The sequence below is a fragment of the Amphibalanus amphitrite genome, unplaced genomic scaffold, assembly GCF_019059575.1.
Source record: "Amphibalanus amphitrite isolate SeventyFive unplaced genomic scaffold, NRLGWU_Aamphi_draft 000056F_arrow, whole genome shotgun sequence".
Classification (NCBI taxonomy): Eukaryota; Metazoa; Arthropoda; class Thecostraca; order Balanomorpha; family Balanidae; genus Amphibalanus; species Amphibalanus amphitrite.
In genome coordinates, this window is record NW_024881552.1 from 315,380 (window position 1) to 338,575 (window position 23,196).

General features: G+C 48.2%; 1 long non-coding RNA gene across 1 annotated transcript; it reads right to left on the reverse strand.

Moving 5' to 3' along the window:
• Positions 1-5,684: 5,684 nt before the first annotated feature.
• Positions 5,685-21,840, reverse strand: LOC122378214. The gene is made up of 2 exons (XR_006255990.1): positions 21,296-21,840; positions 5,685-6,158 (listed from the first exon to the last, which is right to left on the reverse strand). It is a non-coding gene; the product is annotated as an uncharacterized LOC122378214 (long non-coding RNA).
• Between the last annotated feature and the right edge of the window lie 1,356 nt (positions 21,841-23,196).

The following is a 23,196-nucleotide window of genomic DNA, read 5'->3' on the forward strand; positions in this document are numbered from 1 at the left end:
GGCACCACACGTGGCACGATGCCAAAAGTAGGTAATCTGAAGAAGTTGATGCCATTTTTGAACTTGTAATTTTATTAGGAAAGTATTAGAGGTTGGCTGCTATTCTTACTAAATCGAAATTGTGTTGCACATACTAATAGCTCATACGAACATTCTGGATTGGGATTTCATACCTGGCAGAAGTGGATTGCTGGATTATTTTTAACAAAACTGACCTATTTGGCTTCCAGGTTTGATTTCCTAACATCTGTCCATAGGCGGCAGAACAGGGGGGGGGGGGGGGGGGTGGTACCAGGGTACAGTGCCCCCCATAGATTTTGGCATTTTAACATTAGCCCTACTGGCGTTGCATGGAAAGAATGGGACCAAAATGAAAATCTGCAGTGCCCTGCTGCCACTGCATCTGTCTGTACTGTTTGTTCATTGAATTAAAGTGGCTGTAGCTTGTTGATAAGATTGTCATCAGTGCTGTCATGAAAAAGTTACAATTGGTCACAAAAAGTAGCAATATGCTATGCATGTTCTTGGTTTATTTTAAATGTAGTACAAATGTTGTTTATTTAAATTCAAATTTAATGATTATACCTAATGATTACAAGTGGTCTTATTAACCAATAACCATGTCCACAAGTGATAATTCTCAATTGTATTGCACTGTAAGGTGTACAATTATGTAGGATAAGGGTTTCATTGGCTACATGTTGTCGTGAGATCCATACAGATCATAGGTCCTCCACAAATTTTTGCCCGCTGGATCCACAGAGATCATAGATCCGACCCCTAAATTTTGTCGAGAAATCCATTCGGATCATAGATCCAACCCCTGAATTTTGTCGAGAGATCCACTCGGATCATAGATCCAACCCCTCTATTTTGTCGAGAGATCCACTGAGATCATAGATCCAGCTCTCGGATCCAAGCACATGTCTGATGACCTAGCCCGTAGCCGAAAAAAATCGTGCGGCACATCAGTCGATCTGTATCGTCAAGATGGACGCAGCTAACGCGTTTTCACCTAGCATGCCTCGATCAAAAGTTATTAGCGAAAAACTGTTGCATATCTTTCGTGACCTTAAATGACCTCAGGGACATAACCAGGTTTCACGGGTGCCATTTTCCGCTTCAGTGTGTCATGTTTACTTATACCTTGGAGTTTAAAAGTGTTTAGAATGACGTTCGTCGAGAAGAGGCGCCTTTCAATTTTCTCCCCTTGACTTATCATGGAGAGGTTGCAAAAGTGACCGGACCACTAGGTCACAGATATCAAGATTCTACGATATTCATTTTATACATAATGTTGCTTTTACCAATCACTGAAGTTTCAAAACGGTCCATCACTCGGTGTAGGCATTGGCAGGCATTGACATTTTTTTATAATGAGGTCACTTGACGTGACCTGGTGACCTGACCTTGTGGAGACTTTGGTCTGAAATTTTCACAACATGTGAAGAAAGGATTATAATGAGGTGTACCAAAAATGGCGGTCGCCTTTTTAAAGATATCCGCGAAAACCGTAAGGGGTGTTCAAACCTCCCCCCCCCCAGGCAGGACGCGGGTTAAGTCAATGCCTGTACCTACAAAAGCCTAAGTGGGCACGATCAGTCCCTTTGCTCCCCAAGCCGATACAATTTTGAGAAGCGGAGGAACGGACTCGCTCGTGATCACTGATCTGCAAGACTTGCTTATAGTTGTGCTAGGCATTGCAATTTAAAAGTGGGATGTTCGAAGAGCTCATTGTTATTTTGGAAAATATATTATTACAAACATCTCAAAACAACCTCAACACCATAGTTTTGAATAAAACCTAGTTTCAGTTGCTCAAAGGCGGTGAGCCGGGCGCTGGATAGATCGTGTGGTGGGTCCGTGGCGTCATTCACAAGCGCTACTTAGCCGGGCAACCGGGCCCACAGCCACCCGTTCATCCATTTGGACATTTTTTATGTACCGGAAAGTGATTGTTAAATTCATCCTCATTCTTCATTTGAATCTGATTCTTCAGTCAAACAAACTAAACGAATTTTTTTAGTCCGGCTCCAGAATGACATTGCATGGAAAATATCAAGATACAGATGCCAGAATAAAATTGAACGAATGAAAAGAAACTGATGCCATTTCTAGAATCTCGATGCGTGATTGTCCACATGCATTTACATATGTGTGAGAAATGAATAAATCAACAGCTATGAGAGCAGCCAGGTATAATTGCAATCTGAATCACAAACAGCACGATCGAGCTGCTCGTCAATCTATGGAGAGCGGACATACCTACATGTCAGCGTTATGTAGTCAGTAGAATGTAACTTTTTTGCATACCTTCCTATATTTCCTCACAGTCACTTCCGCGACATGGTAGTTCATTTTTCATGGATCAGGTTAAAAGAAAACTATGGATTTAAGCTGAGGCGCTCCGATGAATCGAGCCTCACAGAGTCAAGTGTTTAACTATTTTTATGAGAATTCGAGAGATTTTGGGACTTAAATGATATTGTTGAAGTAGGTGAATTTTATATCAAGGTAGGCAAGGGCGAATTAGTATTCGCAACAAGTTTGGCTGCTTACCGGTTAACTTGACCTCGTACGATGTAAATCACTGACCGTAGTTCAACAACGTTCGTAAAGTTCAGAACAGTACAGAATCAAATAAGACATTAAAAGGAAACTTGATTGTCCATAATTTTCATTCGACTGACTTTGCACCTAGCAGTACATCCTGGTCGAATGCCAGCCACTAAATTGACTCGAACTATATATCAAACCATGCAAAATACTAGAACATTTTTTTGCGAGACCTCGAATCACCAGTTTAGGCTGTGCCATTTCGGGGCCGATTCCTGCCCTCCCTTCCCCACCCCTCCTCCTTGGAACACCCACGGCGGGCGTCGCCGCGTCTCGTCACCTCTGCGCCGAATCAGCCGTCATTACCTCATCAGGCCCGCGTCGCCGCGACGTCTATTGCGGCGTTTAGCGCAACGGTGGCCACTTTGGGCCACAGACGCAGTGCGGCGGGCCGGGCGGCGGCGGCGCGGGGGCGGCGGGCGACCTCACAGCGCGTCACAGACGCCGAATCGTGAGCGGCACGGCCGGCCCGATCGGGACACAGGAATGCCGCCGCCGACAGCCCGGAATGTCGACTGTGTGTGTATGTGTGTGTTTTGGTATCTGGCAGAGTCACGGTGGTCGTGAGCGACACGTCACTTTGGGCGTCTCGGCGTCGACGGTGGTCGGCGGGGAAGGTATCTAAATGTGACGGACGCAGAACATGCCAAGATAGGAGCCGCAGAAAAGGCAGGGCGTGAGAGTGACGAGTTTTCTGTGGAATGTTTGTTAAATGCTGCTGTGGTCACGGGCCACCTGGTATGTAATGGGAGAAGGAAAGGTGGTGGATTGTGGGTGAGACCGATCCAATAAAACTCCGATGAGACCAAGAGGCGCATGGGAGGGAACGGTACCAATGAATGACGCCGAATCAGCCAGCATTGAAACGGAATTCTCGCGAAACTAAGTGGTTGTCGCTTGTGAGAAGAATGTTAACTACCAAAATCTTGAACATCTTGTCAGGAGATGTCGTGGGATAAATCCAAACGCATTTGCATTGTGGTCTTTTGGGTAAGTTTCATTTTCCATATCTGCTTCCGGTTATTCATTTCCGGTGATTGCCCAATGACTTTACCCTTTACCGCTTGCACAAGGTGAATCTCTTTCAAAATTGATCTACTATAGCAAGTCCACAGCACTTAACAAAAAACATCAGAATGATCGATATCTTCCGTTTCCATTCCATTCTGCATTCCTTCCGTTCTTTCCAGTTCACCGTAGCGCGTGGGATGCTAAATACGGCCTCACTTCCAGCTGGATGCCCCTCCCCGTGGCTGCCCCTCCCCTTCCTCCGTTCCTACGGGGAGCCGATGATTACGGCACTAATCCCCCGCGCGCCACCCACGCTCTGAGCGCACGCCGGCCGGTAAATACCATCTCCGGCGCTGGAGGTCCCTGCTAAACTCGCACCAATCGGCCTGTCAGCGCGCCCCGCGATCGCTGAGGGGAGGGGATGAGGCAGGAAGCTGAGGGAGGGGGGAGAAGGTGAGCGGGGCCGGGGAGATAGGAGGATGCAACAAGTTAGATGATGTAGATTGGTGAGGAGATTTCGTTCACTAATCAAGCTTTGCTATCATCTAGAACATTATGTAGTAGCTGCAGTTATTCATTCATTTATCTCGTTCTGTTCTTCTCGAACCTCATGAGAATCGTTCGCGGCATACGTTAACCACGAAACATAATTTTAAGCACCTCACGCGTTTCCTTGAGGGTTGAGAAAGCCGGGCAGCCTCTCGCCCGTACCAGACTGGCCAGCCCGCCACGCGCGTCCACCGTCACTGTGCCCCGGGGGTGTCCTCTGTATACCATCTCTCTCTGACGGGTGTTGGATTGAGCCGGCGGTATTCCGTCCAGTCTGACGGTGTGTTGACGGAGCGGGGGTGGCCGGCGCGTGCCTCTGTGTGCGGTATCACAACAGAGGGCTGACCACTGGCCACCCCACCCCCGCCGCCGCCGCCGCCGCCCCCGCACGGCAGCTAAGCCGGGGTTATTGTAGCCGGGATTATGCGCCGGGACGGGACGGGAGAACTGCGCGGGTGGGAGGCCGAACGGCTTTGTTCGCGGAGATCGGTCGCCATCCGGTGTGTCCGAGGTAGGGAGATGGACGGATCGACGGGCACAGGTGTCGCGGTGGTATTTAAATCAGGGGAGAGTGCGGGATGGGATAATAACCACACATACCTGTTCCCGGGTGGGCCGTTTAAAGGGACAGGAAACGGAAGATTCCGTTGAAGGAAGTAGGAGAATCGTCTTGTGGTATGTCGCAAAAATGTGCCGCATACTTTATGTGCTTTGTCAAGAATGCAGACCTCATTTGATCGTTTCACGCACCACATTCCTCGCAAAATGGGTTAGCTGGTCACGCTAAAATCTGAAGCCTTCATAGCAATTTTAATCTACGCTTTATAAAAACCCGCATTACGCCGAACTTAAAACCAAGTATCCAGGACGTTCTTCAGACTCAGTTATGCTCCATCACATTCTTCTCTGGCCTCGGCCCAGCCTTTAGAACGCGACGTGCCTAACCAAGAAGACACCCGGCAACACACCAACCCTTCACCTGTCATCGTCGCCACCTGTCCTGGCCCTGTTCCCTGACGGGTCACCAGGTCACGTGGGTCACATTCCACGCGCTCCTGACGCTCCTCCAGCGGCGTCACCTCAGCTTCCGGCGCCGCCGTGACTCGGCGCACGCTCCCGCTCCTGTTTGTGTGCGTGTGTGCGTCATGTCTGCTGTCTGTCTGTGTGTCATCTGTGTGCCAAGCGGTGCGTCATGTGTGTTCATACGTGCGGTGAGTGCGAGCGGGTTGACTGGTGAAATACGTCAGCCGAGAGCAGGCGTCAGAGAACGGGTACAAATAGTTTGCGCTCCACTCGCAGCGCGTTTCGGACAGTCACGGCGCGCAGATACAAACAAGGCGTAGATGCGTCACGAACGCAGACCCGCAGTCGACCGTTACACAAACGGTGAGCGAAATAGGAGAGTGTCTCTTCCGACGACTCACTTCCGAGGCTCATTCCATAGAATGTAATGAGACAAACTACGATCAGTCCCCTACTCGGAATGGTCTTATCGGAAACGCCTGTAACAAATGACATAATTGTATATTTTAAATCAACCAGAAAAAAGCGACTTTTCTCACATGCCACCCTAAAATCAGATTGTCACTTTCGACAGCTGGCATCACTGGAAACATATTTTTACCGCTCCAGTTTATGGCGCCGGCCGCCGCCATTGGACAGGCCGTCAGAGCTGTGGGAATCTGCGGACAGATGTCGAGTGCGCCCATCGGCTCCCTATGACAGATGGTCACCGGGCACCTCGCACCTGCACGAGTGCAGAGCGCCACTCTCGAGGGCCGCCATGAGTGGTCGCTCTTCACGGCGCCGGCGACTACCGGGCTCCCGTGGTAGCCGGGCGGACGCCGGGCGCCATCGACTCATTATTTGCGCTGTGAGATCATCTTCGGCGCCGGGCGCCCAGTCACCGGACGATGGGCTTGCTGTTGGGCCGCTCGCGCCTCAACCAAGGGCAGCGCCTTCGAGGGGCAGCGACCTCACATCTGCATGAAAGAAGGGGGAGTCAGTTGTCCTGTTCTTGCCTAGAGGGTTGACGAGTTTCGGTAAACCTGATATATGATTAGGTGTGGCATTTAAAATGAAATATAAGCTTCGCCAATAGAAATCGGTGGAATAACTATAAAATAGGCATAACATTTTCTTGAATGGGAACCGAAGCGACGAGTTGGAATCGGCAGCACGTAATTTAAGCTTTTTCACTTCAAGTCAGGCATTATTCCCAACTGCAGCATCCATCGAAAATTCATCCCCCACCTAACCACCCCTATACCTCCCCAGACCCGCCGGAAGACAGGCTGCGCGACCCCGCGCACACCAACCCCAGGACCGTGCCCTATCACCACCGCCTCTCGACCCGACCACAGGCGGCGGTCGCGGCGCGCCACAAAGGCCCCCGTGCGCCACAAAAGCCGCCGTCGCCGGTGTCGAATGCGGCAGAGTCGGGTTGCATACGGGCGGCGGTCGGATTGATTGCGGCGGCACGAGTCAGCCGGCCCGCTGCTCTGAGTCGTCTGGCAGGGTGGAAGGGGGGGGGGGGGGACAGGGAGCTGGCGCGATACCGCACGGCTAGGATTGATTGCAGAGCTGGGACGAGGTCGCGTTTAAGCGCAGGGGAGTGGGCTGTTCGGCCATCAGCGAATGTTGTCGCTGATTTTCAAAGCTTCCATTATCCGAGGCCTTCATAACCTTCATTTCCTTAAAAATATGCTCCGATTAAAGTGCATTACCAAAGTTACGGATATTTCAGCCTTTCAATGTGTGAAGTATTTGGCGCGGCTTGATAAAATTCGCTGTTACGCACCCCACACTTATTATTTCTGTAGGTACGCACCCCAAAGATGTCCTGCGATATTCTAGAACCCAGAAATGGACACTGCTCTTTTCGACCATAATCAAACCCTTGGCATAACCCTTGGCTTAAGGAGCAGCGGTTCCAACCACAGTAGTGCTAAATTATCCTTTTGTGTCATCCCCACCAGCATATCCTGTGCCTTTCTGCTCGTTCACAGCGGCGCTTTATTTCCTAGCTGGCAGCCTCTCGCGGCGCTATTCAAATTTCCTGCCGGCGCGCACGATTTCATCTATTTTCGCCGTTTTTCAAGAGCTCTCGTGTCGCTTACTCAGCTGCACTTTAAATTTAATATCGGCTATTCTGGGGCGATTGCGGCCTAAGCCGGCGCGGCGGCGGCGGATCTGCCGCGCGCGCTGGACAGGGCGCCGCGGCCGCCGCTCTCGACAATGCAAATACGGCCCTCTAATGCAACCACCGGGCGGCCGCCATTGACGGACCGGACGCCGCCGCTGCCTCGGAGGGTCGTCATTCGATATGGCCCCGCGCGGCGGTCCGTCCGCAGAATGGAAATTGGCGGTGTGATTTTCACACGTCAGCCGCAGATCGGGCCAGTTGCGGCGAACGGGTGGCGATCGGCGCCGCGCGCGCTGGCCACCATTGGATGCGGCCCATCGCGGCGAGTCTGGAGCTGACGGTTCAAATTGGGACGCACCGTGGCCTTTCAGTGTGGAACGGAGGCACACAGTGCTGTGGATGGTGTCGATTTGCATCGCATCACACGGCTGTTACCGAGGGACAATATTTTATCGCACGCCCCATGACGAAGAATTGGTTCGCATTCAACCCAAAGCAGGCTTGTTACCATCAATGCCCCAAAATACCAAAGCATTATATTTTTTCCTTCAATAGATAATGTTACAATGTTTGATAAGAGCCAATGGTAGGGATTCGGGTTAAAAAGAAGTTATAGCGTAAGTAATACCGTGTTAAGCGTTAAACAATCCTTAATGCCCGTTGTTATAACCAAATTGCAATTTCTGTACATTGTCTTTCCAAAACCGCTATTATCCTTTACTGGATCTCACGCAGTTTGTCTTAGAAGTTAATTGGTCTGAACTCTATTTTCACATGGTCGTTATGGCAGCAATTCAAGTGTAGACGGTCATACTCTCGGACAACTAGGTACTAGGTGTAGGTTAGTATGCCATGCTTAAAAAAAATTCCCTCGGTAACCTCTCGGAGCTATCGCGAACTTAAAAGCAGAAAGTCAAAACCGTTTTCATGAACCCAGTGTCATCAAAATTACGACAAAATAAGCTTGTGCCTAAATTATTTTCATTTAATGATAACTATGTGTGTAGGTAACAGTAAAAGCTCAGTCATAACTAACAAAGCCCCGAACTCTTTCCGGTCTGATTTTTTCCTCGAATTTATTGCTAATCAAAACCTAATCATACCTGAACGACGCATTTAACAAACTTATAGACAGACAGTGGAAAAAGAAAGTATTTAATGTGTGAGCAGTGAAGACTGGAGCACCCTTGCGCTGTCATAAGCACTTTGAAATGTAACAAAACATGCCGAATCGCTCAATTATTCTTCACTGAATCTATTCTTCGCTTAGCCAGGAATTAATATAAAAAACAATGACATTTTCAAAACTGCACTACTACATAAGAGATAACAGAACATCTGCCATCTTTCTGTCCAATTACCAGAAAGCACCCACAAAAGGCCATTTTATCCACAAGTGTTCGCAAATGGCCGAGGCAGCCCGCCCTTGTTCGAGCCGCCGCGCCGGCCGTAGGTATACCCGGTCCGTTGTATCCACTCGGCAATTGTCTCCACCTGTCTCCGTTGTCTCCGTTGTCTCCGTTGTCTCGGCTGGTCCGCCTGTCACAGCCACTCGGCCCGTCGGCGCCCCTCCCCGCGCCGCGCTGCTCGCGACACGCGACACAATCGACAGTCGGAAACGATGATGAAGCGTCGTCGGCGATGGGGCGTGCGCCGCCGCTTCGCCCCGCCGCTGCCGGCGACAAATGGTGCGGGCAACGGTCATGGCCTCAGATACCGCACTGAATCTGGCGGGCATCGCGGAAAGGGAGCTGTGGCGAGGTGACGGCATTTCGATGCCGCATAGCTCGTCTCTCTCTCTCTCTCTCTCTCTCTCTCTCTCTCTCTCTCTCTCTCTCTCTCTCTCTCTCTCTCTCTCTCTCTCTTCTCATTAGCGGCCAGTTTTAATAAGGCGAATTGCCGGGTAAACTGTCTGCTCCGCCGGTGGGTTTAACGAGACGGCGGCGCAAGGGGCGAGGCACGTGACCCAAGCCGGCTCGGCTGCATGCCCCCGGGGCTATGGGCACGTGACCCGGCGGGGGAGCCCCGGCGCCACGCTCGCAGCCAATGATTGAATCAACTTATTAGAGAGGCGGCCACGAGCTGAGGGGCGCGGCGTTTTCAGTCGGGCACGATTTGATGATTCGGTTAGCGCACGCTCGTGCCTCAGTTGGTAATGATGGCGAGCTGTTTGCTGCGAAATAACCCGACGCGCCCTGTGATTAATTGCGATTTCATGATGTTTGAACTTCTTTGTGTGTTCTTTAATAATGTCTAGATGTGCGTCAGATTCGAGAGCAAGGGGATATCATTATTGGTATAGTTTTGATGGGAATGAACCGGTTATGAGCGCACCGAGCCTTTTAGCAAACACAATTAATGCTTTGATAGCAATGGGATGCGGTGATACTAGTTAGCTCGCATTGCAAGTTTTCCCAGAAAGTTATCGGCTAAGAATAATAGTAAAGGAAATTAAATAGTCCTATCTATCCCATGATGTGAATTAAGCCAGAATAAGGTCAATGTGAGAACAACCTGCATAACACACACCTAACTACAAGTATTTCCGGAGGCATGAGAGGGATTTTTGGTGAGACAAGGAACAGCTTAGCCAAACGTTTTCACTTTTCACTGAATCCAGTAACATTTAAAAAGCTCGCATGGCTGCAATGCCCCCCCCCCTCTACATAGTATAACCGTTGGAAAGTATGCCCGGTGCTGACGGTGCTGACTCTCGAGCCGCCGCGGGGTACCGGCGGGATCGGGTGCGCCGTCTGCAGGGTCGCCGGTCTCCCCAGCGCCAGCCCAGCTGCGGCGTGCTCGACGGACGGGCAGGGGGCCTCTCGAGGACGGCGCGGCCGCCGGGGGTCTGGGAGACGGCCCTCTGAAGGGTCCTCAGCGTCTCGGCGGCCATTGAGCGGCCTCACCGTCGGCTGCACACTGGAGGGCCGGCTGGCGGCGGCTGCCGGCCGGCTGGACGACCCGTGACCCGGGCGTCCGCGGACAGCCAGCTGGCAGCCCGCTCAAACGGGCGCCGCTCTCTGGGGGTAATGGCTGTCAGGGACAGAGAATGGCAGATCGAGTGGAGCGCTGACAGGCCACTGTTGGACGGTGGGCATGCAGCTAAATTGGAGCAAACGGATACCAACTGGTGCTGGAGGACCGAGACCGACATTATTCACAACTGAGCATAAGACTTAATCAAATATGATACGAGCAAAAGGATAATAATAAGAGGATAAAAATATCACATTCAGAGCATTTGTATCGTCGTTTACCACTGCAGCAGCATACGTGGCAACTCAAAACCTATCTTATCCAGCGAGATGGCATGCTCAAATTATATGAAGTCGGCAGCCAAGCCGGGCCCGGAGCGGCCGACGGAAGACCGATCCTTGGTGCGGAGTCTGAGCCCGAGATCCGGGCAGGCGCCTGGGGCGCGTCAGCCCGCCCTGCAGGCACCGTGTTTGCCAGACCACTCGACGCTCAAGCACCGCCGTTGCCTTGACAACGTGACTCTTGTGCTCAAGCCGGACGGTCGTCATGACAACCAAGGCCCCAGGGCTAAGGCAGCACTAATGAGGAGTGGGCCGGGTCGAGCTTCAAGCTAACATGACTTCACAGCGGAAGATATACGTTAATGAGGAAAAGTTGGACCTTGGTATTTTTTGTCTTGTGCCGTCAGCTACGAGTGGATTACTATTTGCTTTGGTAGCTTAGCTGGACCAATAAAAGTTCACATGCTTGCACAATTTTGTTATGATCATAATTATGAGTAGTCAATATGTGCAGCAGCAGCGTTGTCCCTCAGTTACCCAAAAATAAACCGCCTTTTAGCCCAAAGCTAAGGAATGTAGAAGAGTTGGCAACTTATTCATTCTTGGAGCTATTCACTTTAAAGCAGGCCATTTTTCTGCAAATCCGCACACATACCTTCTCTCCCCTTCCTTCTATTGTTTTTAATATACGCAAATGAAATGAATCAAATAAACGTTGGCAAATGATTTTCTCCGACCGTAACTGACGGAACATAATAGTCGCTACTGAAACCCTCTCCGCTCCTCCATGCATCATAAAGAAGACAGTTCTAACTGGATTATCACCCTCGCCGGCCCTCACCCCAAATCTGATCCTCACTGACCCCAACTGGTGACCGAAACCCTCCCTCCCTCTACCAAACGTTCTCCATTCAGCCGGCCACAAAATCCATAATCACTCACGAAAATATCGCTCGACGGCAACAAGTGGGCGGTATAGGGGCCACCCTCTCGATCGGCGAGCTCCGGATGCCATCAATTATCAGTTCACTTCGCTCTGGCTCTGTTAATCCGGCACCGAGAGTTCACCTGACGCCGCTGAACAAACAGGCACGCGGTCGCCGAGCGGCGCGCGACCGGCCCGCTCACGCAGCCTCTTTCAGCGCACGCACAATCGGCGCACGGGGCGCTTCCGGCGCGGCGATGCGCCACATTCCGCGCGGCCGTGACAGACGCAGCGCGGAGAGACAACGGCGGCGCGTCGACAGGGCACTCGCGGCGCACTCGGCCGCTCTCGAGGACACATGCCGTGGATTCCGCGGCGGTGCCGGCCGCGCTGTGTCTTTGTCGGGGATCTGAGACTGTTGGGTGTTGCAGCGCGGCGCCCCGGGGCCTGCCACTGACAGTTCGTGTTTGGATAGCTGCTGTTTGGTGGCCGCCCCCAGCGGCTGATTGGGAGCGGGCTGAAAGGACCGGACGGCGGACACCATAGGCCGTGGTGACACGGGATGAGGCGCCGCCGCTCGATCGACCAGTAGAGAACGGGGACGGTATCTAACCCGAGCAACAGTGATACATTCCAAACGGCGCTCGAATTCCGCGGATCCATTCAGTGTGTTTTTGATTGGCTTTGTATGGTAGCATACCTAAGATGGGTTGAATGCATACTGCTTATTGGGAATAGCACCGATAGTATACGCCACATAAATAGGCTTGCATTTTCATGTCTGCCGTTTCCGATACTGGTGAATAACTTTAGGACAGCCAAGCATACTTTATAAACGAGGGAAGCCAGAAGGGACAGAAGATAGGGGAAGTTGGGGCAATGCCGGAGTTGGGACAAAGCCGAAATTCGAGATATTTCGAAAACCGTACGACATGGATGCCACCTGTCAGTGATGCTCTGAAGCTTAAAGGGACCCTCCCACCTTCAAAAAAGTTAATGAATTGGCATGGAAGTGATGTCGCTCGGTTCAGAAAGAGCAAAAATGAATATCTACCAAATTTCATCGAAAAAATATTCACCGGTTTTCAAGATATTAGACTTTTACTTTTGTTTACTTTTTGGGATCTCCGCTGTTCCTAGCGACTTTATTTGAAAGTGCGGCATTTGTTGCGCGCAAAGCAGCATATACCACCGCGTGCTACCAAACGTTTTAGTAAAAGATTTAAAATCGTTAGATCTCCGCTGACGTCACAAATTCTAAGGGGGCATACCAATGCATTAGCCCCTTAGAATCCGAAAACTGCAAGTTTGAAATTCGATATCTCCGAATTAAAGCATTTTTCGATGTTGTGCAAGTGCCCAAACCGGTATTTTCAGGCCATGGCCACCAATTTGGCTATCTCAACTCAAATCTAATGTTAAGGTGGGAGGGTCCCTTTAAGTGACTACCAATTATCGCATGTTTGTTACCAGTCGTCATTCGGAATACTTCGGCTGTGAGGGCGCCAAGAGCGTTTTCAAGGTACGTTTCCTTTGTACTACATGCGTCTTCGAAGCTGCATTTCCTACTCATTATGCTACCGTTTGTCTGGTCAATTCGGTCAAGTAATCTTCAGCACGTCTTTGCATAAGTGTGCTGCCTATTTGAAATTTATACAGCACGTTGAAAGGTTATGGGCCTGCAAATGAAAGTATGGCTGGCTGGGGTAATGCCGAAAACGTGCAATTACGCGCGTTAAAGCACGCTACGTGAACTTAACCGCTGTAGAATAGCAACGCGTATTTTTAGTCACACAAATTACACTTTTAACCGACACAACGGCCTGTTACCATAAGGAATGATTTACCTGGCCTTTTCTTATTATATCACGCAATTATAACTTCCAGTGTGCACCAAGCGTCCTCAAGCTCTTAAAACGCATGTCAGCTTTGACGAATTCTTGATAAAATTTGAGATAAAATAGCAAAACATCAATTTCGGCATTCCCGTAGATCATTTCTCCCATTTTCGGCTTTCCCCGCAATCCGGGGCAATGCCGAAAAAGTCACTTCTTTGATATTTTTAGTTTGTGCGCTTAATGGTATGCGAATTCATCAAATGCGCCTGGTATGTTTGAAAGGCAAAAGACTGGCCTCTCGAATGACGCCAACAAGAATAGCTTACACGGAGAAAATTTAAAACACTGCTAACGGTGTAAGTGGTTAAACTGCATACCCACGGGTGTTTTTGAAAGGTGTCAGATAACACTTATATGAGCGTCAAGATACACCATTGTACTATCCCTAAGGGTGTCCAGTTTCTGTACTGTGGTGTCATACACCCCAGACAAGGGTGCGTTTCGACTCCCCTCAGACACCCTATTTACACTTATAATGGTGTCACCAAGATAACACCCGTAGGGATACTGGGGGGAATAATCGCTTGGGTGTGTGTTAAACTGCATACCCACGGGTGTAATTTAAAGGTGTCACAACGCTTATAACGGTGTCACCAAGTTGACACCCATAGGGATACTGGGGGGAATAATCGCCTGGGTGTGTGTTAAACTGCATACCCACGGCTGTAATTTAAAGGTGTCACAGCGCTGCTTACACTTATAACGGTGTCACCAAGTTGACACCCACAGGGAGCCCACAGGCTCCATATACTCCATGACACCCTGTGGGTGTCATGGAGTATATGGGCGGCTCCAGTGGCGCAGTTGGTACACGGAGAAAATTTAAAACAACGCAAATTCAAGTTCAAAATTCAAAACAAGTCGCATGGAAACATGGTTTCATTAGGCTGCATGTGGTGGGATTCAATCGGATCTCAGATCCTGATTTTGGTTTGTTATAAGATGCAATGAGATCATAGATTCAGAGATTCAGGATACATTTTCTACGTGGGATACAATGGGATTATAGATCCAAGCTTGTCGTTTGCTTTAAGATCCACTGAGATCATGGATCAATCACTCGGATCCATGCACATGTCTACTACATATCAGCCCCCCTCCTCCCTCTTAAGTCCGTATCAGTTCAGTGTTCACCGAGGTCGCCGTAGGACGCTAGCTCTCTCTAGCCCTATTCACACACTTCGCAGTTCATAATCGCCTGTCGTGCCTACCCCCCCCCCTCCCTCGCCACACACACCTTTTACAGCTCTGTTCACTTCAGCGCGGCCCGAAGCTTGATCTCTGAGCCCTTCTATCTCTTTGCCCTTTGCTTCAGCTCTTTGAAAACGGAGCGCACTTGAGTGGGTACATGGCAACTGAGCTCCACTTCGAAGACCGTTTGCTCCATGAAAATGTTTATGTTCTTGGCTTTTCAGAGTCAGAGTCAGAGTCATTTATTAGAATTCTCCACATGGTGGGTATTACGAATTCAGTCATTGTACACTGGTAAAAGCATGGTTAAAAATGAGACACATTGCAAGACCTAAAACATTTTGTTTAAAACACAGCGCTGGTGATTCACTTGGGCCTCTCCGGTGCTATCCAGTCTAACTGCGTGTTAATTGGGCGTTCCAGGCGGATGCAGCCCTATAAGTGAAGCTCCGCTGGGTTCTCACTAGGCGGCATCTGGGAAGATCCAGGGAGGCACATTCTGGAGAAACACGAAAGGACGACACTTAGAAATAGAAACACGTACAGACTACAGAAACAAGTATAGGATGACTCCGCGGCGGGCTTGAGGTGTTTGAACATGAACACCACTCCCCCTCCTGCGGTATTTCGCAGATCTTAAAAAAACGGCGGCGCCCTGCCCACTTTTGTCCAAGATTTTTGCACATGTTAAAATTCATACCCAGGTCGCTCAAGGTCAGGTCACCAGGCCACATCAAGTGACCTCATCCCAGAAAATTAAGAGTTTGTTCGCCAATGCTACACTATCTGAGTGATCACTTTCAAATTTTAGGCGATTGATAAGATAAACAGCATGAATAAATACGTATCTCTGAAGCTTGATATCTGTAACCTGTAAGGTCAAGAATGCAAACATTATGCATAAGTCAACGGGAACAAATTGAAATGTGTTCTTTTGGACGAAAGTCATACTTAACGCCCCCAAACATTGAATAACAGATAAACATTACACACTGAATGGGAAAATTGCACCCGTGACTCTATTTATACCCAAGACGTGCTATCAGGTCATGACATGTATCCACTATCCACTATTCAGTTTTTTTTTACAGTAACTTTTTATAGAGCTAGAGCGATGAAAACACATAAGATGTGTTCAGCTCGACAATACTAATCGACTAATTTGTAACATGACCTTTCTGGTCGGGTCATCACCATAACCCTTGGTCAGATTTTCAAAATCACATTTGACGGTCATATTATTTTTTTAATTAGACGCGTCTCAAATCGAGGAACACGATGCCGGAACATTAAATGTCGTGTCGGTTTTGAATCAAATGAATTCTGCAGAAAACAATTTCTGTAAAACCGTTTATTTCATGGGTTTTCTCCTCTGTAGGGCAATTAGTTGATCTTAGATCAATTCTGAGGACGCATTTCACACCCACAAAAAAAAAACGTTGAAAGAGCTACTGGGTGTACTTTTCGGCGGCGCTGTAGCTCTATTCGTTCACAAGTTATTCGCCGATTCGTCAACAAGTGGCGTAAGAGGCAAAATTTGTCCTTCGATGAACTTTGGTGACCTGACCTTTGACCTAATCTAAGGCTCCCTTAACCCTCGCCCCGTTGGGGGGGGGGCATTTTGGCCCCCCCCCCTGTGGTTTTTCCTGAATAACAAGAAAACGGCGGCGCGCAGCGCCGCCAAATTTGCAGTACCTTCCCGGGCATCAATTTGACACCTTCACACCAAATTTCAAGTCTTAGGTCACCTTAGGTCAGGAGTTATTGAGGTCAAACTGAGGTCATGTTCGATCAAAAATGAGCAAAAAACATGCAATCTTGAAACGCTCACCAAATCTACAGTTATCAAGCAATTTCAAATTTCTTTATATGGTCTAGTAGACAAAAAGCGGCGCTACAAAACTGCTATCTCGGATTTTCAAAATTTTTGGTTTTTGACCAAAAAAATTCAAAAAATTGATTTTTTTAAGAAAAACTTTTAAAAAATCCAAAAATTTTCCGAATTTCGAAAAAACCGGAATATATGTAATAGTCCCAGCGCTCTTCTATATACATACCAAATTTCAGATCGATATCTCGTTTTTTGGCCAAGTTATAGCGAAAAAACTGTTCAAAAATGATGACGTCAAATTTTTGAACTCAATTTTTAGCAATTCTAGACCACGTACGGCAAAACAAAGACCACCATTGAACTCCCCGTGACGAGCTGCATCGATTCGATACCCATTTTATGCAAAAATATTAACTTTGAAATTTGACCTAATTTGACCTGACCTTGACCTGACCTTGACCCAGGGGGGTTCGCTCCCGTGCCTTCAGCACTACGAAAAATGGCAACAGCCCGTGAGCAGCATCAGCGCTCACGCACATGTTCAAGGAAAACAACAAGTAATTAGCTGCTGACGACGGCCCTCTCCACCAATCAGCGCTCGGTAACTCGAGCGCTGATTGGCTGGTAGCAAACGCGTCATATGTGGGTCTCATTTTTTGCTATCAGTGAACGCGTTATTTAATACACAGTGGCCTATGGAGAATGGCACGCGGGATTGAAGGTCAGTGTTTTATTGCTTCGTACATGCGAATGGGGGTATTTGAGTGGCATTTGACACCATTTTCGAAATCTACAGTGAATTTCTGATCGACTCATGTATATATTTTTATGAATTTGACAGTATTAGTGCTACTTAGTCGGTGTTTTATGTTGGTGTTGTTTCTCTCGACCTTTGTCTTGGACTTTAATCATATCTTTTCTCGAAAGTGCTTGCCATAACCTGGTCTAAACTGTATCTGTATAAAGGGAATATGTGTTGAATATGAGGGGAAAGTAGTAATGACCATTCTGCCTATCAAACTGCCAGAAGGTGTGCTTGTAAGGTGATGGAATCTGCAGTAGGTACGGGTTGCAGATGTGGGTTTGACATTAGCATTGTTGTTGTAACCCCACTTGCTCTAATAAAATGGCAACATGGGGTTATGTACACACTATTGCACAGCCTGGTATCAAGCTGGTTGATATGTGGAGGATAATGAAAGCATAAAATAATCGGAGCGTTGCGTCTTGTGACTTATGTCAAGTCATTTTAAATCAAATGATTGTGATTGTAACTTTTGCTTCAATTATTATTGCAAGTTTTGACCTTTTTAATCATCAATTTTTATGTGTACCAATTTCATATGCCTGTGTCTGGTGTCATGTCTGTGCGGCTTTGTGCAGTGTGCGTGTCTTGAAACAAACCAATTTATTTTGTACCTTTTTGTACTTCAACAAATGTATGTCAAAGGACAAAAATGTCATGTCTATTATCATTGACACTACTACAGCTAACTTTGCCTGTATTCCTATCTTTCAGAGGCATTCAATTCAATCTGCTTTCCAGTGCAGTACCAAGGAGGCTGCAACTGAAACTCGCACAAAGGCAATCAAGTGTCACTTCATCAGCCTACAGTAACAGCCCATCTGTAATCAAGATATGGATGAAGGGGCATAGAAGAACAACCAGTTCAAACATGAAAAGATTGTATTTTGTTTTGGACTATTTCTTAGCATAACAGAACGGTACACTTGCTGCTTTTTATGTTTGCCCTGTGTGCAGTTTTGAATAATTTTGACCATGAGATGCTTTTGTCAACTATTCTCTTTACATAAGCTTCCTTTGTCATGCAGTGTAATTTTGAGTTTACATGCATGATGTAGGCACATTTCCCTTGGCTTCATAGAAATTAAAACTACTTGCAAGCTTTGGTTATGGACATTGGTGCTATATGTGATGCTTCAAATGTGTCCAGTAGTTGATGAAGGGAGAAGAGGAGTAGGACAGCTGATAGCTATTACCAAAAGTATGTGCTTGTCTGCACTTCGGGCTGTTTTACTTCCTTGAGTTAAAAAACCCTCATCTTTTGTTTCTTTCCTGTGTGCCCATTGTTTCCATGGTGCTATACATAAACGTCAAGTTTGAAGTTGGTATCCAAGTGAGCAAAATGTGTATTATTTCAGTCCGTCTTGAATCATTCGTCTTGAATTATATCCCTAACTGACATCCTGTTATTTGTCCTGCAATGTCTGTGCCTGTGTCCGCCCTTACCTCCGGCTCCAGCCTCCAACCAGCCCTGCTGAGCTCTGTCGCCGGCGCGGTGTGTCGCAACGTGCTGTTTCTCCACTCCAGCCGACAGCTGCTAGGAATCGTCCTGTGCCATGCGCCATGCGACACAGCAATTGTAAGCTGCAGGTCACATTCGGACTGATTGGCTCCGCGTATGTGCATCCGGCCGGGAGCTAGTCGATATCAGGGACGTGGGTCGGACTGTTGTGGCCAGGGGCGTCGACGCGTAAGGAAAACTGGTCCGACTTTTTCTCGGGGGGCCCCCGCGAAGGGCCCCGCGAAGGCGCAGCAGGACCCCCGCGAGCCGCAGCGGGGGGCCCCCGTTGCCGCAGCAGGGGCCCCCGTGGCCGCAGCAGGGCCCCCCGAGAGCCCCAACAGGGGCCCCCCGCGGCCGCAGAAGGGGACCCCGCGGGCCGCAGCAGGGCCCCGCGGTGTCTAGCAGGGCCCCAGAGGCGCAGCAGGGCCCCCGCGGTCTCTAGCAGGGCCCCCCGAGCCGCAGTAGGGCCCCCGCGGTCTGCAGCAGGGGCCCCCGCGAGCCACAGCAGGGCACCGCCTAGTCGAAAAAGTGGTCCGACTAGTCGGAAAAGTCGGACCGGTGTCGACGCCCCTGGTTGTGGCGGCGTGCACTGTGCTGGTTGAAGTTGTATTTCTGTTAGTGAAAAGCATTAATACATAACCGTGGCCGCAGCCCAATGTTATTGTGGATTTCAGAGGGAGTGGCCAGTCAGGAGGGCCCCATGTGGGTATGGATCCAGTGTCCAGTGGGATTGGCTAAGATTTCCGGCGATTGATAAACGCTTCTATGATAGTAAACCTATTGAGTTATGAGGGGAGGTCACGTGACGGACCTGACCTTACTAAACTTGTGAAAACACGACACATACGAACGGTAAGAAACCGACAACTCTTCTTTCTGCCAAGTGTCATCTTTCTGTGAAGGATTTCTTGGCACTGAGTGTTCAGAAATTGCGTTGTTTTTGGACTGTGCAGAGGCTCACGAACGACAACATAGGTCAACAACCTGACCTACCTTAAATATGCGACTTGTACCATAAGATCCAGCTTGATCAAAAGATAGGACATGTCAAATTTCATCTCTTTATCTCAAAAGAATTTTGAGCTATCGTAAAAACCGCCAGTGTGGCACCATATCGCCTCCGCGCGCGGTCGGAAGGTAAAAGTTCGCCGGCTCTAACTAAACAAATAGTCGTCGTATCGCAAATTCATTGACGGCGTTCGAAGCGTCGTTCAATTTACTTTCGAAACATATCCTAACATTACCATTTAACTGCCTAGCGCAATCACCAACAAGCAAAAGTTCCGCGCATCCCTCCTCATACAGTGTTAGCGGCGGCCGGCCGCCGGCCGCTGACCCACATTCGCGTCATCAGGGAATGCCGCAACTAATTTATTGTTTCCAACTTATTTCCCGGAGCGTTCTACCTGGTTTATATAGCCTTGCCTTGACCTGACCTTGACCAAAACGTGATCTAAGCTGGCCCCAAAGGCTGCCTGACCCATATAATCGCATTTGTCATGTAAAATGGATAATAAAACATGTATCACACGACACTTTCATATTGTGACCCCCCGTGACCTGACCTCTGTGACCTGACCTGGTATCAGTGACCTCAGATAGCAAAATATGTGTTTGAAGAACATTTCCCCATCGATGATTTTCAATGAAATGCATTTTACTCGATTTTACAACGCATTTCTTGAAGTGCCTGTAAACGGTGAAAATTGGACCTTTGACCTGACCTGTGACGTCATCGGTTTGACCTAGGTCAATAAAATTGGGTCACAAGGTAGTTCCCCGTTGGGGCTATCCAACGCCGTTTACCGCTTGTCGCTATGTTGCGTGGTTCTCGAGATCTTAGGGGGGGGGGGGCAAAATGGCCCCCCCAACCGGGCGCGTTGCTCGGCAGAGCCCAACGGGGCGCGGGTTAATATCAGCTTCGGGTTACGTTGTTTTTAACGCCCTTTGGAATTTAAGCTCATCCTTCAGGCGTCCATTAAGGGTGTACTTCAACACTGTTAAGACACCCTAGTAACACTCGTAACGGTGTAAAATTGATAACAAACACTGACATTGCAGGGAATGACGCTCACATGTGTGATAAACTGAACACCCACTTTCATCATTGGTGTTATTCAACCTTGTTATTACCAACAATTCATTTAAACTACCAGTGATACATTTGTACCTGACACCCTGTACCCAATGGGGGAATCAATAAGTTGTATGCATACCTATATGATACAGCGTTATGAAATTACACACAGAATGTAGGTTGCAGGGAACAAATGCCACCACATTGCATCGCAAATCAGTCTAGCAGCACGGATACGCGGAGCATAATAGAAATAAGCAGAATCCAACCCCCTCCCCCTCTCCAGTGGGGTTACGAATTCGGATAAATACCCAAGCAGGGTGCGTGTTAAATTGCACACCAACACCAGAGAAAAAAATCTGAGGATATATTTTTCGGATATTAAAGAACCCCTATCGGGAGTATGCCGCCATCCCCCCCCCCCCCAGCGGCCAGTACCATGTCTTTCGGAATCCGCAGCAGTGCCATTGCTAGCCAAGAATAGCTCACCTTTGCTAAAACTGGAGCTCTTCGAGTACCAAGACACCACTCACGATCACTTCTAACTCACTTGCACACACTTATACTCCCAACACACCGTAATCCCACCAGCGCCTCCGCCCGCAGTCGCGCACGTTTCAAACTAGTATGGCGGCCGGCCGCATGGAAGCCAACGGTTGAACATGGGCTACTAGGGCTGCATTATGTTCCCAATATTTTCCCGACGCGTTTTCTTTGAAGTATTGTATATGAATTTATTTATTTATTATCGTGGATTTGTTTATTTGATGTAGTTGAAGCAAATCCATTAGAATATAAATGCAAACTCTGTACACCATACAGCACAGCAGCGCCATCTACCCAACTGCACCCATAGGGAATTTCAAGGGTGTCTGACACTGCAAAGACAGGCTGACGAAGAAAGACGAACGTCTTTCGAAAGCTCCCGTAACTAATAAACGAAGCTGGTAATTTGAATATTTTTATGCTAGAATGTCTCTGTCCCAGCTAAACAATAACATTTATAACTTAACTACATGAAGTACCAAGAGAATACGAACGGTGTTAGTCATCCCCTGGCTCAGACCCCCTACGGCTCAGACCCCTACGATAATACTAGCTAACACTTACATTTCATAACACTTCAATACCTACATTGTGATGTGATGTGATATGATACCTATCATTGTGTTCTGTCAAGTGTCACTGACACCTTCAACGGTGTTTAAGTGATGACATGACACTTTCAATACCTACACCCAGAGGGTGTTTTGTTTTCTCTTTGACACCTGCAAAAGGAGTGTTGAATGGGATCGACACTTCGATTGGGTACATCCCAAGTGTGCTTTTCAAGTGTCGTGTGACACCTTAAACGGTGTTTAAGGGATGACATGGCACACTCAGTACACCTAACGGGTGTTATGTTTTCTCTGTAACACCAAAAAAGGTGTTGGATGGGAGTTGAGACACCTCGATTACACCCCAAGTGTGTTATTTCAAGTGTCATGTGACACCTTAAACGGTGTTCAAGCAATGTCATTACACCAATAACGGTGTTCAACGGGGTAATGACACTGCTATGAGTGTTGAATGGGAGTTACGACACCTCGATTACATCCCAGGTGTACTCTTTCAAGTGTCGTGTGACACCTTAAACGGTGTTTAAGTGATGACATGACACTTTCAATACACCCAGAGGGTGTTTTGTTTTCTCTTTGACACCAAAAGGAGTGTTGAATGGGAGCTACGACACTTCGAGTACATCCCAAGTGTGCTTTTCAAGTGTCGTGTGACACCTTAAACGGTGTTTAAGGGATGACATGGCACCCTCAGTACACCTAACGGGTGTTATGTTTTCTCTGTAACACCAAAAAAGGTGTTAGATGGGAGTTGAGACACCTCGATTACACCCCAAGTGTGTTATTTCAAGTGTCATGTGACACCTTAAACCGTGTTCAAGCAATGCTATTACACCAATAACGGTGTTGGATGGGGTAATGACACTGCTATTAGTGTCATGATACACCATTAATGGTGCTTAACACCCATAATACACTGATAAAACACCCGACCAGTGTTTTATATTTTTTCAGTGTATGTTGTCTACCTTGCGTGCTACGGGCGTCAGAAAAAAAGTATTCGGCGTTCCCCCAACGTCCCCTAAGCAAAACAAAAAAAAAACTTAAAATAGCTAGATGTTGTTGAATTACTTTTTACCTACATTCTTTGATCAGCTTTTAGCCTCGTCGTCAAAATATAATTACTTATTTTTGATTTTGTAGCCAGAAGAGTTATACATTATAATTCCCATATTTTAGCATGCCTCGGTTAAATCAAGAAGCCCCTATGTAACGTCCTTCAGCTGTCACGGCAATGTAGATTGCCGTCTATTTCTTGTGGTTACAACGAAA